This window comes from Dasypus novemcinctus, chromosome 4 (assembly GCF_030445035.2).
Source record: "Dasypus novemcinctus isolate mDasNov1 chromosome 4, mDasNov1.1.hap2, whole genome shotgun sequence".
Classification (NCBI taxonomy): Eukaryota; Metazoa; Chordata; class Mammalia; order Cingulata; family Dasypodidae; genus Dasypus; species Dasypus novemcinctus.
The window spans coordinates 85,209,057-85,227,436 of NC_080676.1; the positions used below are offsets into that span (position 1 = coordinate 85,209,057).

The 18,380-nt window shown below is 38.0% G+C and overlaps 1 protein-coding gene across 6 annotated transcripts in view; it reads left to right on the top strand.

Annotated features, from left to right (window-relative positions):
* Positions 1-18,380, top strand: part of LSAMP (limbic system associated membrane protein) — a 1,652,779-nt gene that overhangs the window by 1,475,450 nt on the left and 158,949 nt on the right. The window lies entirely within an intron of this gene.

The following is an 18,380-nucleotide window of genomic DNA, read 5'->3' on the forward strand; positions in this document are numbered from 1 at the left end:
CCCTACTTTTCCCATTAACAGTTATAGCAGTGGCTTGTTTAAATACCTATCTCACCAACCCAACCCTAAGTTCCCTAAAGGTAAGAACTGGGCTCATCTTGTTCATTACTGCCCCTCTAGAACTTAGTACAGTGTCTAGCATACAGTAGGTATAATGAGTAGATTGTAAATGAATGGGTTGAAGCAGTAAATGAAGTCTGATACCACAACCATTTTCATTGAATGCAAACATGGCCTACTGGGATATTTTAGTAAAGAGTCTACCAGGACTAAACTAGGAACATGGTGTGACAGTTTGAAATGATTTTATGAATCCAAAATGAGAAAGACTGTGTTTATAAACTAATCTATTCCTCTGGGTGTCCCTTTACATTAAATTCAGCTGAGAGGCCTTTGATTAGATTACTTGATAATATTAATTTATGGCTTTTGATTGGACTACATCAGTGAGGCATGACTCATTTTGAGTCTCTGCCTCCTGATATAAAGGGAAACAGAGGAAGACTTACTCAGACACAGGAAAAGAGAGCTCTGCCATTTTTTATCCTGCCATGTGACAGAAAGGAAAGGCTCAAACAGCTGAGGCCCCAGGGAGAGATGAAGCATTTGCCTGACAACTCGCAGCTGAAATAGGAAAGAAATCAGAGCAGTGGACTCCAAGAGAAGAGCACAAATAAGAGAAAAGCCTTAAGCTTGGTTGACCTTAGCTGACCTCTGGGAGATGGTGCAGCCCAAGCGAAGGCAGATGCTAAGCCGAGATCTTTCCCCATCTTGCTTCAACATATAGCAGCTGACTTGAGTGAAAGAGCATCTCTTCTGGTACCTTGAGTTGGAGTTTTCACGGCCTTGGAACTGTAAACTTTTATCCCAATTAAAATCCTTTGTAAAAGCTAACATATTTCTGTTGCAATGGTAACCTTTTGGCAAACTAAAACACATGGATAGAACAAGTTGTAGCTCTAGAGAAGCAGCAAGTAAACAGTGAAATCCTATACAAAATTCATGGGCTGAGTATGGAATCACAATTTGCCATCAATTTACAAGAGAAAATATCAATAACATTAAGAAGGAAACAGGGAAGCAGACTTGGCCCAGTGGTTAGGGCATCCGCCTACCACATGGGAGGTCCGTGGTTCAAACCCTGGGCCTCCTTGACCTGTGTGGAGCTGGCCCACGCACAGTGCTGATGTGCACAAGGAGTGCCGTGCCACACAGGGGTGTCCCCCGCGTAGGGGAGCCCCACGCACGAGGAGTGCGCCCCATAAGGAGAGCCACCCAGCGTGAAAGGAAGTGCAGCCTGCCCAGGAATGGCGCTGCACACACAGAGAGCTGACGCAGCAAGATGACACAACAAAAAGAAACACAGATTCCTGTGCCGCTGACAAAAACAGAAGCAGACAAAGAAGAACACGCAGCAAAATAGACACAGAGAACAGACAACTGGGGCAGGGGGTAAGGGGAGAGAAATAAATAAATAAATCTTAAAAAAAATAAAGAAGGAAACAAGTGGAAGGGTGACACCAAAGGAAATTAGAAAAGGCCTAGCACAAATTTCTAAGGACTAAGCAGACCCATGGGGTCAGGAAGATTCAGAAATTAATTTGGTAACAGCTTTGAGGAGAGACTGAGGTGCTTTGAGGAGAAGATAATCATGGGGCTACTTTGAATGACTGGGTCCCTTTGATCAAAGACCGTCATAAACACGACATCTAATAAATGATGGGCTTTGGACAAAGAAGACCTTTGCTTGGCCTGCCATGTTAAAATCATATGTTTGGTTAAAAAACCATTGCCTTTTTATTTTCATCTATATTTGGCCACAACATTGAAAGAGCCTGGCATTAGTTCAGCTGAGTGCTGTATCTTGGTGCCGCAGCTGATATATCCAAGAGGCATGAATAAAATCCTTGTATTTTCCCATTCCTCTTTCTCAATTTCTATTTGTCACATCCATTTCTACTTCTCTGACCCCTTGCTGAAAAAGTCCCTGTACATTCAGAACTTATTTTTGCTTTCTACCCATGGTGATATCCCTATACCTGTATCTATCTGGAAGAGTAAGCAGGACTATTTCTTCCTCTCAGCAGAGCTAAACACATGAAAGTCTGAAGGTAGGGGAGTGGAGGTAAGGTATCGGCCTTCAGCAGTCAGCAGGCCCAGTGTGGCTGTCCACAGCAAGACTGTTCTCCCAGTCTGGTTGACCATGGCACGATGACATAGATGTCAGAGATGGATGGTGAAAAGTTGTAGACACTTCAAACAGGCAGTCTGAAAAATAAATCTAGTAAAATAAAATTAATGAAATAAATAAAATTTAATGAAAGAAAAAAGTTTTAAAACTTCAGATATTCAGGTTACTTATGTATATAACATTCTAGCTGGGAATAAAGAAAAAGAAGTTGGGGGATAAGGCAGAAAATAAACACTTAAAAAGCAAACGAACAAAAGAGACTTGGATTGTTATATGTGATACAAAAGAAAAAATAAAGAGGGTGATGTAAGAGATGGTCAAGGAAGCAGGGGGGTTGCTTTAGCAGGAGGATCAAGGATGCCTCTCAGAAGATGTTTGACCTGAGACGTGAAAGGTGAGATGACCCAGCCCTAGGAAGAACAGGGGAAAGGGTATTTCAGGCAGAGGGTTCAAGAGTAGCCAAGGCCCAAAGAAGAAAGCACTAAAGTAATATATAGAAGGACAGTGTGGTTAAAGCACAGTGGGAGAGTGGCATACTGGCATGAAACAATTGATGCTAGATCTTGCAGTGACTTGTAGGCCAAAGTAAGGAACTTTGCCTATTTCAAGGCCTTTCTGTTATCATAGGACTCCTTAAGACCTTAACCCTTTCAGTGTTAAAGTTCTCTTTAGTTGAAGTTTATGGCAGTTTCTCTTCTACTGTCAGTGTGGTTCTCATTAGGTAACTGAGCTCAGTTATCCTGCTCAGGGGGAAGTGGGGATAAGGGAAAGCATGTAGAGATAACATTGCAGAAAACCCAAAATTGTTGATCCAAAAGGAATTTATATTTGGCCTACCATAGATACATGTTTGTATAAAATTAAACTATATTGTGGTTTTATGCCATCACATTTGTCTCACTAATTAGTTTTGCTAATTAACATTGGTTTGCATCCACTACTGACTAGGATATGACGAAAATGTCCCAGAATGAAAAGTTGCCATAGAAAACCCATAATCAAAGTTGGTTGTACTACTCCTACCAAACGTAAAACAAAACTGGTGCACATAAGGACAAATTGAGCAGGAACAGGGTGAGGGGATCTGAGATGCAAACATAAAGGACATGCACTAGCTCTGCTGAAAGATAGGTGTGGTGCACTGGTGGAAAAGAGGCTCTAAGTAAGACTGAAAGGTGTTCAAATCCCAGTTCTACCAAAATACTATCTCTATGGCTTTGGTTAAATTACTTTAAATCTGTAAACCTTACTTTCCTCACCTATAACATGGGTTTAATTGTGCCTTTTACATAGTGATTTTTGTGAAGATAAAATTAAATATTAAAGTACTTTATGTAGAGATCTTATACAATGAGCATCTGTAATGGTTGTTACTATTAGAATAATTGTCCTTATATCATATTTATTTATTGTTCTTTGCTGTTACATAGCTCACTGTCGCTTTATTCCCATCCTAAATCAGGATCATAGGAGACCATGCCCTAAACAGGCATATTGAACCAAAAAGAACACCAGGACTTTAAGATAAGCTAGGAAGAAGAGCTGGTGAAGTGTATTAAGGAAAGCAAGAGAGGGGTGTAAATAAACTGAAAACCAAATGAAAGGATTCTCTATTCAATCAAATCTTGTCTTAAGACCCATCTTATGGTTTATAGAGCTTCTGGAATTTATAGTATCATGTCTTTTATTAGTTGTGGTTATTTCTTAACAAGTATCTCTTTAAATACTGCTTCTGCCCTATTTTCTCTCTACCTTTCTTCTGGAATTCCAAGTACACATGTCATAAAACTTGCTACCATGTTCCACAAGTCCCTTATTAGTGTATCTTCTTTCATCTTAAAAAAAAGTGTCTATGCTTAAATCTAGATCAACTAGTTACTAAAACTGTCTTCTACTCTATCTACTCTGCTAAATCCATCTATTGTGTATTTAATCCAAATTGTGAGGTTTCTATTTGATTATTGTCATGGTATTTCATTTCTTTGTTAAAATAGTTCAGATTGTCCTCTATTTTCTTAAACATATAATTATAAGGTGATAAAATCTGCCTTTGATAGCATCAATATCTGGATCACCTGAGGGTGGGTTTTGTTTTGAAATATTTTCTCTTAGGTTTTGTAATGAAATTCTTTTTTCTGGGCATGTCTCTTAATGTTTTGTTGAATTCCAGACATTGCAATAAACAATATTAGTTAGAGGGTCTGGTTGACATTGCCTTCGAAGCAGTTTTCTTTTCCTACTCTCAGGCATTTAGAGTCTGGGCTGATCAATTTGCCCCAATCAATGCTGGTTGTTTCAGATTTTTAAATATATTTCAATTTTTCTCTTGTAGCACTATGAGACTGACAAAGTCTCTACTTAAGTCCTCTTAACATTTTGCCCATACATATATATATACATCTTGGAAAGTGACATATGCCATGATGGGAAATTCTTGTAGATCCCAGGATTGTGGCTCCTCATATCACAATTTAAAACATTAATAGTAGCACTACATTCCTCTCTTTATTTTACTCTTCCCCGTAAAGGATTGCTGGTTTCTCTTTGGTCACTTTGCTCCATGCTGTGTATCAATGAATTCCCCAAAGAAAGAAAATCAGATGCAAATATGGGGCTTTCTTCCGTGGTTTCCCTTTTTTCTGTGATCTTTCTCCTCAAATCCAGCTGTCTTGATTGCTTTCTGATGTATTCAAAGACTTCTGGGTGTTTTTAAATACAGTTTTTAAAATTGCTATTAACAGAAATGTTAGTCTAATACCAATTGTCTTGTCATACCTAGAAGTGGGACATCTACTCATGGCATTAAGTTTTATATTGACCGTGATGCTTTGTTCAATCAAAATGTGTTAAATATGTAGCAGGGTTTTAAGAGGATGTTCTATTTAAGAATTTGGCTGTAAAACACTCTTTCCTTCAATCTCCTATTGTATTTAAAAACTGTAGAAGAGTACACTGAAGTTTCTTTAACAAAAGATTTAACTGAATTGAGTAGGTGATAATGTCAATAAGAATGCAAAAGTGAAATTTTCTCTTAATAATCCGTCAGTGAATAATTGAAAGTTGTCTCCTTGAGCAGAGTCTTTATGACAATACAGATTCTATCAAATTGAAACTGCTATTAAAAAGGTGTTAAATAATTTTATTTCTTAAATCTTGGGTTTGATGTCTTCTAAAATTTCCTGGTGTGTTACAAGAGAAAAAATGTTGGATTCTTGAACCAGAGAAATCGATGGCAAAATATTTGAAATCTTTCTAGTCATTCCATTTGTGTCAGCATGATGTAGTAAAAAGAATATTGCACTAGAATGAAGGTGTTTTGAATCACAGTCCTGTGTCACTAGGGCTTCAAAGTTTGTGTAACCTTTGGTAAGTTACTTTCTTGTGCCACATGTGACCCATATCTTTATAATCTCTGCAGGTTTATAGAGCCCAGAACCTCAAATAACAACCTTCCAACTTCGTCATGGGAAGCAGAGACCCTCAATCCAAATCCTCTACATGTAATACCTAATTAGAAAGCTCTTAGTCTTGGCTCTGACCCTGATTAATCCTAGGCATACTTTCAACAAATTACATTTCATAGATATTTATTGAACACCCACCATATGGAAAATATTTTATTAAGTATTTTACTAATATATACTAGCCACAATTTGAGAGTTTACAGTTAAGTAGCCAGGTAAGCAAAACAAAATAAGAGTGATTACAGTTATAAGAAACTGTTGCATATACTCAAAAGTGGAGCCTATATCTGGTTAGAGAGGTATAGAGAAGAGGAAAGGAAACTTAGGAAAGGTTTCATGGAGAAGATGGTATTAAACATCAATAAGATGAATAGGGACATATGGGGAAGGAGGGGAATGCAAGCAGGGAGAATATTCAGGTGGCACAAATGATCTAAGCAAATGTGCAATATGAGAGAACATGGATGGACCCAGAAGATTGGAGAGAAGCAATACACCATGGGGTTAGGAGCCCTGACTGTGAAATCTTGGGTTCAAGTTCTGACTCTGCCACTCATAAGATTTGTGCCCTTGAATAATATCTTAATTCTCTGGGTCTCAATGTCCTTATCTGTAAAATAGAAATAATGATATATACCACTAATTACTATTGTAATTATTAAATGAAGTAATTTATGAAATATTTGACACAACAATAAGCATTGCCTAAGTGGTAGCTAAGATTACTTCAGGATTGGCCAGACAAGGTACATCAGGACTTCACAGCATTTTGATGCCAGCATTTTCTGGTTCCATTTAGGAAAAATTAAAGAGGGTGAAGATGTGTGAACCAAATACCTAGCCAATGAAGTCCCCTTTAAGGTGTTGAATAGACACCACCCAGGAGTTCAGTGTGAAACCTGAGACTGAATTTTAAGTAAGCAAAACTGCCTTTATTGATAACAGTGCTTGTATCCAAAGAGAGCGACTTTAATAACTGAGGGTCTATATGTTCTTATTTTCAATGAGAGTTAATACCTCAGCTTACAGCCCTTCATCTCCTCAGCAGTTACAGCAAGGACATTCCTACTGACAAGAGTTTAGCACAAACTATAAATGCCTCAGCCAGCAGCAGCTTCCTTCCCCAGAGGGCCCCTGGCAAGAGTGTACAGTCAGAAATTTATCATTACCACCAGTCGTCAGCCTCATTAAGTACTGTGGGGAGGGGAAAAACTATATTAGTGATTACTTTTAATGCTGCACTGTAAATCTGTGTGTTTGGTTATGTATCAGTTCCTTCTTACGGAATTCTTGGATTTTGAGCCATCAGAAAGCTAGCTTCTGGAAACTTGTTCCTAAATACTCTGGTTTCAAGGAGATGCATTTTCCCTCAGGGAGACAGAGAAGCAGTTAGAAGGCAGTTGAAAACTTCCCCAAAGGTTTGTTTAAGGACTGATTCAGACATTTTGGGCAAAGTGGGACCCTCGAAGAACTACCTATAATCCCTGCTCCTGCCAAAGGCTCTCCGGAGGCAGCCGTGAGGGCAGGTGAAGAACAGGTGAAGAGCAAGAAGCTCTAAACCTCCATATGTGCAGTTTAGTTCTGGTTCCAAATTAGACCTGAGAAGGCCAAGTAGCATCTCTTGGGCAAGTGCCCATTTCAGTGAGAACAGCTTAATCACGACATGCAGCTGTCTATTACTTACGGAAAATCTCCTCCGGGGGCTTCAAGGAAGAAAGATCCCATGACTCTAACAGCAGACAGCTTGCCTGTGCTGTGCTCAAATTCTGGCAATTTTAAGGGAGAACAGTCAATCTAACAATAGAAGCAGCTAGGAAAGAAACTAGCATCCAGCTTATTCTGTGATTGAGAATGGGCACCTCAATTAGGGGAAAGAGCAGTTCATTTTGACTTCCTTGTGAAAGAGGGGCAGCAAAGCTGGGCTAGAGGAAGAGCCAATCCAGACTGATGAAACAGTCTGCAGAGAAGTCAGAAACAATCAAAGAGGAATGAGAAAAGACCAGTAAAGTAGCTCTTAACCCAGCAGAACTCCCAGGACTGACTCCCTTCCCAGTACTCCCTGACATGCTCCCAGGGCTCTTACTAACTGGTTCACCTGCTGTTCCACAAATGGTACCTTATTCTTCCAGGTAATTTTTCATTATCTCTCCTTTTGGCTGGAATTCCCTCCCCACCCCCCACCCCCCACACGCATACACATAATTGTTCACCTTTTAAATCACAGTTCAGATGAATTCATCTTTAAACCTTACAGGAGAAAGTGATTTTTTATTCCTCTGAGCTCTTTTTAACTTGTGTTCATCCATCCACTGAGTACTTTTATATGGCCTTGTATTATTCTTATTTGAGTGTGTTTCATCGACCTTTCACTAGGCTATAAAATCAACATGTTAAAACACTAATGTTGACAGCTGTATATGAGGAGACTGCTCACCCATGAATACTCCATAACCTTTGACATAAACCTAAAATTTCAAGTAGTTTTCTATCCAAAGTTTCCAAAATGTGGTCTATAGATCACCTGCATGAAAATCAACTGCAGAGCCTTAAAAATATTTATTCCTAGGTCTCACCAGAGACCTGTGGATTTAGAATCTCTAGGGGTAGGACCCACATATATGTATCTCAACAAGACATCAAGGGTTCTAGTACATAAGAAAATTTGAGAAGATGGAATCATGATGTCTATATTGTAAGATGAAACAAAACTAAACTAAAAAGATGTGAATGAAACTAGGAATGTCATGGTTAAACTTTGCATACCAAAGAATGGAAATCTTTTCTTATGTACTCTCTTGAAGTACATATTCTCCACTGCACAATTGTTCCTATAACTATGTGAAACAATTATCAGCTTATAAAGGAGAAACTAACACAATCATCAAGGTCTGGCTTTGTCTTATGATGAAAATTTTTGCAGACAACTTTCGTTCCTGATAGATTTATAACCCTTGATGATGGGAAATCTTTGCACTTGTAGAAGCAAGCCAGGTTTTCAAATAATAGAGCCAGGTTATCACACACTTGAATCTGAACCACATTAATGATGGAACTCAAAAGAGACCTTAATTTGTTTGCAAAGTTATATATTTCTTTGTTTTATTTTCTTAATCCATCATTCCTTTTCTGTCTTTTTACAGCATGTATCCACTATGTCTATATTAATTAGCGAGATTACCAGTTCTCCTTTGTTATACATTTACTTTAGTAGAATTCATTGAAGAAATATCAAGTTACTACACAAAACAGGAAAAATGGATGGAATAAAAACAAAACAAATTTACAAAAGAAAGCATTAACTTTCAGGAGGCAATCTGATACAGTGAAATGTGATGAAATCAATGCCTACCTTTTTTTGTTTTTGTTAATTTTTTTTCTCTATTTCCAGCTATATACCTCCCCCTCATTTTTATTTTATGGTGTTGTTTTTTTTTAAGATTTATTTTTACTTATTTCTCTTCCCTTCTCCCCCATTGTCTGCTCTCTTTGTCCATTCTCTATGTGTTCTTCTGCGTCTGCTTGCATTATCCCGGGGCACGGGGAAATTGCATCTCTTTTTTGCTGAGTCATCTTGCTGCATCAGCTCTCTATGTGTACAGCACCACTCCTGGGTGGGCTGTGCTCTTTTTCGTGCAGGGCAGCTCTCCTTGCAGGGTGCAGTCTTTGCACATGGGCCAGCTTACCACACTGGTCAGGAGGCCCTGGGGTTTGAACCCTGGACCCTCCATATGGTAAATGGATGCTTCTACCAGTTGAGCCACGTCCACTTCCCTTATGTTTTCTTAAAATGGGGAAACCAAGATTGGGACTTCATTGAAAACTTACACCACAATGCTAAATTTATTCTATTATTTGGGAGAACCCAGCTTTTCATTAGCTAAACATCTCTGTTCATATAAAATAAACTACTATCGTGGCAGATAGTCAAGTCATTTTGAGTCCACCAATCTCTGATTTTAAGATCTGGGTGCATTTTCTTTGTGTTTTTTTTTTGTTGTTGTTCTTATTTATTTATTGGCAGCCAAATAGTATTATTAGGTAACACTGTTAAGCATGCTCTGAACATCTCTTATACAAGTAAAATGAAGAATGTTAACTTGTCCAGAATGTGGCAAAGTAGAGGCTGGTTCAAAGATCAAGCACTAGATTTTAAATTTGCATTTAATGTAAGACTTTATTAACACTTTTATACCATCATAAATAAATTAAAAGTCATATAAAATTTCATCCCATTGAACTATATTCCTTATTAATTGTGCCTCAAATTCCAGAAGCTGACACCATGTGCTGCTGTTAATGGTTTGGTAAACAAAGTGGTAGGTTCTCCTCAAAAAAAAAAATTATATGCATTAAACATAAAATTATATAGTCCATAGGTTTTCAGATTAAATCAGGCTTTGTGCTCTAAAACATCTTCTCTATGAATGTTATTTCAATGACATCTTTAGTAAAATTGATGAATACATGAAAGAAATGCAATGTGGATAGATGTTTAAATTAATTCAAATATATGTGACTATAGGTTATATTCTTAACTAGATTAAAACTACTATTAATCTATTAATTGCAGCTTAATCTGATTTTGAGGTCACTCAGCTGTAGTGCCCACAATCCCCAAACTTCTTTCCTGAAGTCAGAATCCCCCAAAAATTAGCTAACAAAGTGTGGTGACTCTGTTATATGCATTTCCAGTACTTAAAATGATGTAGGCCCTTATACTACTAATTTTTTTTTAAGATTTATTTATTTATTTATTTCTCTCCCCTTCCCCACCACCCCGGTTGTCTGTTCTCTGTGTCTATTTGCTGCATCTTCTTTGTCTGCTTCTGTTGTTGTCAGTGGCAAGGGAATCTTGTGTTTCCTTTTACTGCGTCATCTTGTTGTGTCAGCTCTTGGTGCATGCGGTGCCATTCCTGGCCAGGCTGCACTTTCTTTCGCGGTGGGTGGCTCTCCTTATGGGGCGCACTCCTTGCGCATGGGGCTCCCCTATGCGGGGGGACATCCCTGTGTGGCAGGGCATTCCTTGTGCGCATCAGCACTGCGCATGGCCAGCTCCACATGGGTCAAGGAGGTCCGGGGCTTGAACCATGGACCTCCCATGTGGTAGATAGATGCCCTAACCACTGGGCCAAGTCCTCCATGTATACTACTAATTTTAATGACTGCATTTAATAAATGCATTCTCTAGGCTTAAAACTTCCCTCCAGGCTCCCAAAGGCTAGTTTTTTGAGACAGCTGCTTGACTTTATGATCTGAAGCTCTTCCTTTCCTTACTCCTTTACTCGGAAGAAGAGTGATTGGCCTTTGTCAACGCCCTACAAGATCAAAGCAAAATTTTTTCTAGCATCACTTCTTACTCTTCCATCAAGATTAAACCAAAAGAAGGCCATTAAACATTTCATCTGTTATTCCTCTGTCCATTGCCTCAATCAGAAACATATTATTATTTTAGTATTAATGTTTTTGTGGTAATTATCTTATTAAGTCAATGTCTAAAGCAAATTAAACATTTAAAACACATTTGAATAGACTTTTTTTTTTACATTTAAGGATCTTGTCAGAATGTAAGAACATCATTTAGTGGGCAATGCATACCTCTAGGAAGAAAACAAATCAGCTAATATGCCAGGTGTTGTGCAACAGGTAACAGAGATATTATTAAAATAAGGAACCCAGGTAGGATCAAGTACAGTCCAGAATTCACTTTCATGATACTTCACTCTTGGTGTATTTTCAGAAAGGACTGATAAATTGTAAGGAAAAAAAAATCATCAAATGAACAAAAAGCATGAAGCACTCAAACTAACGGATTCACTCTGACCTGAATTTCTCAAGTGTCAGTAGCAGCAGTGGAAATCTGAGAGTCACTGTCAAGCTGATCTTTACTTAAAATATATATGTAACCAACAGAATCTTTGGCAGTTTCTACTCTCCCAACGTGTGTAAAGACCCACAGGAAGTCTAGTCTTTTAGCTATCCCAGCCATCAAGTAATTCTACCTCTCTAAAGAAAACCTGAGATATTTTAAGCAGAAAACACCCACACACACAAAAAAAAAAAACCCACAAAGATTATGCTGGTAGTGTTGAAAAATATGTGATTCTATCAGACTTCCAGTTCAATTTACTTGTTTGGAGAGGTTTGGATGTGACTTACAGAGAAGGTTGAAGACCTTCCTGGTGGGTGTTCAGTAAATGTTAATTGAGCAGAATTGAATTGGGACCCAAGTTCAAATCCAATTTAATACCAAAATAGTGAAGGTTTGGTCAGATCACAAAGTCACAGCTGATGGGATTGGCGTTACAGTAGGTGTGGCATGAGAAAAAGGGAGGAGACCGGCAGAACACCTCAAATTGTTTTGGGTTCTGAAAAAGTGCTATTTACAGCCAAAAAGTGTCATGACACCTTGCTAGCTTTTACTGATACTAAAACATTTTGCTATTTCTTGAAATTGTCATGATGTGAAAATTTTTTGTCTCTTCCTTTTCCACTTCTCCAAAGACATCCTCATCCTGCTACTCTGCAATGGGAGTTTTTTCTCACGTAAACTATAGCAGGTGCAGACCTATGTGTCAAAAACAGAAAGGAATGAAGTGATAACTATCCAGTTAACTCCCAATAAAGTAGGTCTTTTGAAATCCTTTCTCAATAGAGAAGGGGTCAGTAGAAAATGGGGTCAGAAGTAAACTTGGTAGAAAGCTGCAGAGCCGCCTTTGCCTGATGGACTACCAATCTGCTGGGACCAGCAGTTCGTGAAGTACAGTGCTCATACTGTCTACTGCCTCTCTGAGGACCACTAAAGCAAGATTGTGGCTTGTAGTTCATTCCAGTTGACTTTCTAAAAAGGATTTTTATCTTACATTCCTCTCCCAGAGAGTGGACAAGTCATTCCTCAGGGCTTCTCAGCCTCCAGTTCTTTCATCATCCTTGGGAATCAAGCATTTCTTCCATCTGAAAGTGAGCACAGCACAAACTGCCTATATTTAAATGTTCCTCTGTTCTCGTTCTCTTCCTTTTCTCCTCTTTTCTCCTTTCGTATGTTCCAAATAGGATACAGCCAAAGAGACTGGCAAAATAGCTATGTTTGGAAAACTGTTAGAGAGATTCCGACCTAGTAAACCAAATATTGCCCAAGAGAGCAACATGACCACATAAAACATCATACTTCCATATTTTTTCATCAAACCAACTCATCATTTTATTTCATTTTTAAGATCATTTTAATATTCTGAAAACTATCACCCACTCACCCTCCCTCCCTTCCTGTCTCTCTCTTTTTCTTTCTATCTCTCTCTTTCTGTCTCTCTTCCCCCTGTTCTCCCCACCCCCCCCCCCTTCTTTCCATTTGGCAAGTCAGGTCTTCTTTATGCCCTGCCCTTAATCCCAAATAAATAATTCAGCTCTTAGTTCTTGAAATATTTTTTTTCCTCAAAGCTTGTCCAATGCTCTAATCCTGCCTCTCACATGTACACAATGTTTTTAAAACCTCCCAAAAGTACAGCTCGAGCAAGGAAGGGAAGATATATAACATGTTTCTAGCTGTAATATGCCTAAGAAGTCATTGGTTCTGGTATTTTTGTTCTTAGAAGATGACATAGAGGCCCAGAGAAGTTTATTTAATTTGCCACAAACTTGCAGAGCCTCATCAGTGACAGGCCTTGGTCCATTATCTACATGATTACTGAAGCAGAGCCAGCCATAAGCAATCTGTGTAAAAAAGAAAATAAACTGACTGTCGAAACACATTCTCCACTTGTTCAAACCATTAGTTGATCAAATACTGTCTAACACCATACAGAGTCCAATTCTTATTGTCCAGATGTTAAAACTAAATACAGTAAGCTTATGCTTTATATAATATTTTTATGGAAATCAATAATACTTTTAATATACAGTATAAACTATGCACTTAAGGAAACCATTTTGGGAAACTAAAGTGAATAAATTTAAGCTTTTGAATTGCAAGTAATATCCACCAGACATTGATAAAATTATATTTTCCATCATAATGGAAATAATGCTAATTCCCCAAGTCACTGCTCTGTCTTTCTCTTTCCTTTCAATGCCAACATTATGAAAAGAATGAATTATATTCATTGCTTTTGCTTCCTTGACACACATTAACTCTACATTCTGACTTCTATCTTAAATGTTCTGCCATTTCCTCTCCAGGAAGCTACCAACACCACATCTTCACCCATGGCACTGAAGCTTTTGACACTGTTAATTCTCCTCTCCTTGTTTCCATAACACTTTATTAAAATTCAACCTTCTTATTAGACAGTGATTTATCTTCTCTTTTTTGCTTAAATAAATAGATAGTACTCATGTTCTGCCCCTGATCTTCTCTCAATATACATTCTTAAAGGGTTTCTCTTATGCTTATACAGACTAGACTTAAAAGCAGGATGGTCTGGAATTGTGGGGAGATGGCACTGGAATATGCAGGCAGGGCTCAACTCTCCAAAAAAATAATGGAGAAAAACACAAAAGCTGTCCAAGGGACCTGCTTTGGGGGTCAGCAGACATGAACAGTGCTACACAACTCCTAAGAGGTGAGGAACAGAAAGACAAAGAACCGAAAACAACAAATGTGATTTACCAAACCCCCGTGGTGAGTGGGAAGATATTAAGCTGGAGTAATACCCCTGGCTCACTGCAGCTGACTGAGCAGGGAACAGTGTCTTCCTGCCTGTTAGCTCTTATGAGGGAAAAGGAAAGGGGAGTTGGGGGGCTTTTCTTCAGTTAATTAGGCCAGCAGAGCTTACTTTGAATCTTAGCTCTAGCCAGACCAAAACAGGAAAAGAGAAATTGAAACACCTCCATGGGAAGATGCACCAATGAGTACCATATGCTGGCTGGTCTGGAAATTATGTGGACAAAAACTGCTTTTGGTTCTCTCTGTACCCTAACTCCTAGGAGAATATTTGTACCCCATTAATGAGTCCCTGGACTGATTTTGATAATTTAACCTGGGCAATTTTAAAGACTTAGAATAAGTTGAAACAAATAGCAAAGAAAAGCTGTGGGAAAAAAACAGGCAAGAGAGAGAAATTGGCCAGCAGAGTAAATTAATCAACATATTCAGCTGCCTAGCCATCAGCAAAAAATTACAAGCCATACCTAGAAAACATAAAGAGATGGCCCAGCCAAAGGAACAAAGAAAATATACTGAAGAGATACAGAATTTAAGACAATTAATAAATGATAAACACACAAATCTCCTAAATCAATTCAAATAATTTAAAGAAATATAAAGGATTTATATTTATCCAAAGAGATAAAGGATGTTAAGTAGATGCTGGGGAGAAGCAGATATGGCTCAAGCGATGAGCTTCAGCCAACCACATGGGAGGTCCCTGGTTCAGTTCCTGGTACCTCCTAAAGAAGACAGTGAGCTGGCATGATAGGCAGGCACAGCAAGCTGATGCAATAAGATAATGCAACAAGAGACACAAGAAGGAAAAATACAATGAGAGACACAATACAGCAGGGAGCAGAGGTTCCCAGTGCCTCTTAAAAAAGAAGACAAGCAAGGTAGTGAGCTGACGTGATAGGCAGGCACAGTAAGCTGAAGCAACATGATGATGCAAAATGTTGATGCAACAAGAGGCACAAGAAGAAAAACATAATGAGAGAAACAAAAAAGCAGGGAATAGAGGTGGCTCAAATGATTAGGTGCCTCCCTCCCACATCAGAGGTCCCGGGTTCAGTTCCCAGTGCCTCCTAAAGAGAAATAGTATTAATAGACACAGCAAGTGTGAACAATGAGGGGGTGGAAAGAAATAAATAAAACCTTATTTTATAAACCTTTAAAAAGTAAGTATTAAAAAAAAAGAGGACACTAGGTGAGCATAAAGAACAAATCGAAAGCCTGCAAAGGAAAGTAGCAGAGTTTATGGGAATGAAAGACGAGATTAAAAATACATTAGAGGCACATACAAGTAGAATTGAACTGTCCAAAGACAGAATTAGTGATAATGAAGTCAGAACATGTGAACTGAAAAAGAAAAGAGAACAGAAAGAGAAGAGAATGGAAAACATGGCACAGGATCACAGGAAATTGAATGGCATATGAAACACACAAACATAAGCATAACTGCTGTCCCAGAAAAGGAGATTATAAAAGGGGCAGAAAGAACCTTTGAGCAAATTAAGACTGAAAACTTCTCAACCCTTGTGAAAGAAATAACCAAGAAGAACAATGCATCCAAAACAGAATAAATCCAAGTAGACTTACCTGAGACATCTACTATTCAGAATGACGAATATCAGAGATAAAGAGAGGATTCTGAAAGCAGCAAGAGAAAAGCAAAGCATCACCTACAAAGAAACCTCAATACAATTAAGAGCCAATCTCTCCTTAGAAATCATGGAGGCAAGAAGAAAGTGGTACGATATATTTAAAGTATACTGAAAGAGAAAAACAGCCAGCCAAGAAGTCTGAATCTGGCAAAACTGTCCTTCAAAAATGTGGGGGCTTAAAGTCTTCACAGACAAACAAAAACTGATGGAATATGTTACCAAAAGGCAGAATTATAAGAGATATTGATGGGAGTGCTGAGCCTGAAAGGAAAAAACAATGCTGAGAGACTTGGGAGAGAGTGTAGAAATGAAGATTATAAAGAAGGATAAATTAAAGTCTCTTCCTGCTTTCAGAATCCCAATGATGAAAAGCCTGGGACCAGATGGCTTCACAAGTGAATTCCACCAATCATTCAGAGATGATCTAAACCAGTCTTGCTCAAGCTCTTCCAAAAAACTGAACAGAAAAGAACACTACCAAACTCATTCTAGGACACCAACATCATACTAATACCAAAACCAGATAAAGATACTATGAAAAAAGAAAATTGCAGACTGATATCGCTAATGAATACAGATGCAAAAATCCTGAACAAAATACTTGCAATATGAATCCAAAAGCACATTAAAAGATTTATACATCACTATCAAGTGGACTTTATTGCAGGTACGCAATGGTGGTTTAACACAAGAAAATCAATTAGTGTAGTGAACTACATTGATAAATAGAAGAAGAAAAATCACATGCTCCTCTTGAATGATGTAGAAAAGGCATTTGCTAAATTACAGCACCCTTTCTTCATAAAAACACTCCAAAAGATAGGACTAGAAGGAAGTTTTCTCATTATGGTAAAGTATGTATATGAAAAACACACAGCCAGCATTGTACTCAATGGTGAAAGACTAAAAGCTTTCCTGCTAAGATCAGAAACAAGATAAAGATGTCCACTGTCACCATTGTTCTTCAATATTGTGCTAGAAGTTCTAGTAGAGCAATTAGGCTAGATAATAAATAAAAGCATCCAAAAAGGAAAGGAAAAAGGAAAACTTTCACTATTCATTGATGATATGATCCTATATCTAGGAAATCCTGAGAAATCCATAACAAAGCTACTAGAATTATAGCCAAGTTCAGCAAAGTGGTGGGATACAAGACTAATATGTAAAAATCAATAGCATTTCTATATACTACTGATGTGCAATCTGAGAAGGAAATCAGAGAAAAAATTCTATTCATAGAATTTTTAAATTAAAAAAAAGTCAAATGTTTAGAAATAAACTTAACCAAGTACATAAAGAATCTTGTAGCAGTTTGATATTATTGATGAATTCCAAAAAGAAATATTAGATTATGTTTGTAAACATGTCTTTTCCTCTAGGCATATTAGAGTGTATTGGATTCAGAGGTTTTACTTTTACTTGATTAAATAATGATTAAGACTTTGATTGGGACATGTCAGTAGGACATTAGAAGGTGGCAGGGACTCACAGGCAAACCACATTTCAGAGAAGGGAGGTTGGAGTTTTGATGCTGGAGTTCTGATGTGGAGCCTGTAAAGACATGGAGAAGAGGAACACAAGGGAGTTTTGAGCTAGAGCCTGGAAAGTAAGCACAAGAGAATCAGAGCACCTGAGCCCAGAGAGCATCAAGGCTCAGGGAGAGAAAAAAAGCTGGTTGCCTAATAATCTACAGCAGGCCTTGTGACGAAAAGTAAAGACTAGAGAGCTCATAGTCTATAGCTTGTGGAGAAAACAGAGAAGCTGAGCCCAGAGAGAAATGAGCCCTGGGAAGAGAGGAACCCAGGAAACCAGAACTCTGGCAGACATTGGCAGCCATCTTGCTCCAACACTTGGCAAAAGACTTAGATGAGGGAAGTAACTTATACTTTATGGCCTAGTAAGTGTGAGATCCTACCCCAAATAAATACCCTTTATAAAAACCAATCATTTTCTCATATTTTGCATCAGCACTCCTTTGGCTGACTAATACAGACCTGTATTCAAAAAACTACAAAACATTGTTAAAAGAAACTGAAGAAAAAATAAATGGGAGGACATTCCATGTTCATGGTTTGGAAGATTAAATATCATTAAGATGTCATTTCTAGCCAAACTGATTTACAGATTCAACACAATACCAATAAAAATCCCAACAGACTTTTTTTGCAGAAATGGAAAAGTCAATAATCAAATTTATTTGGAAGGCTAATGGCCCCAAATAGCCAAAAATGTCTTTAAAAAAGAAGAACAAATTTGGAGGACTCTTACTTCCTGACTTTAAAGCTTATTACTTAGCTAAAGTAGTAAAACCAGTATGGTACAGGCATAAAGACAGACAGAAATCTGTTGGCTTTTGTTTTGTTTTATTTTATTTATTTCTCCCCCCTCCCTCCATTGTCCACTCTCTGTGTTCATTCCAT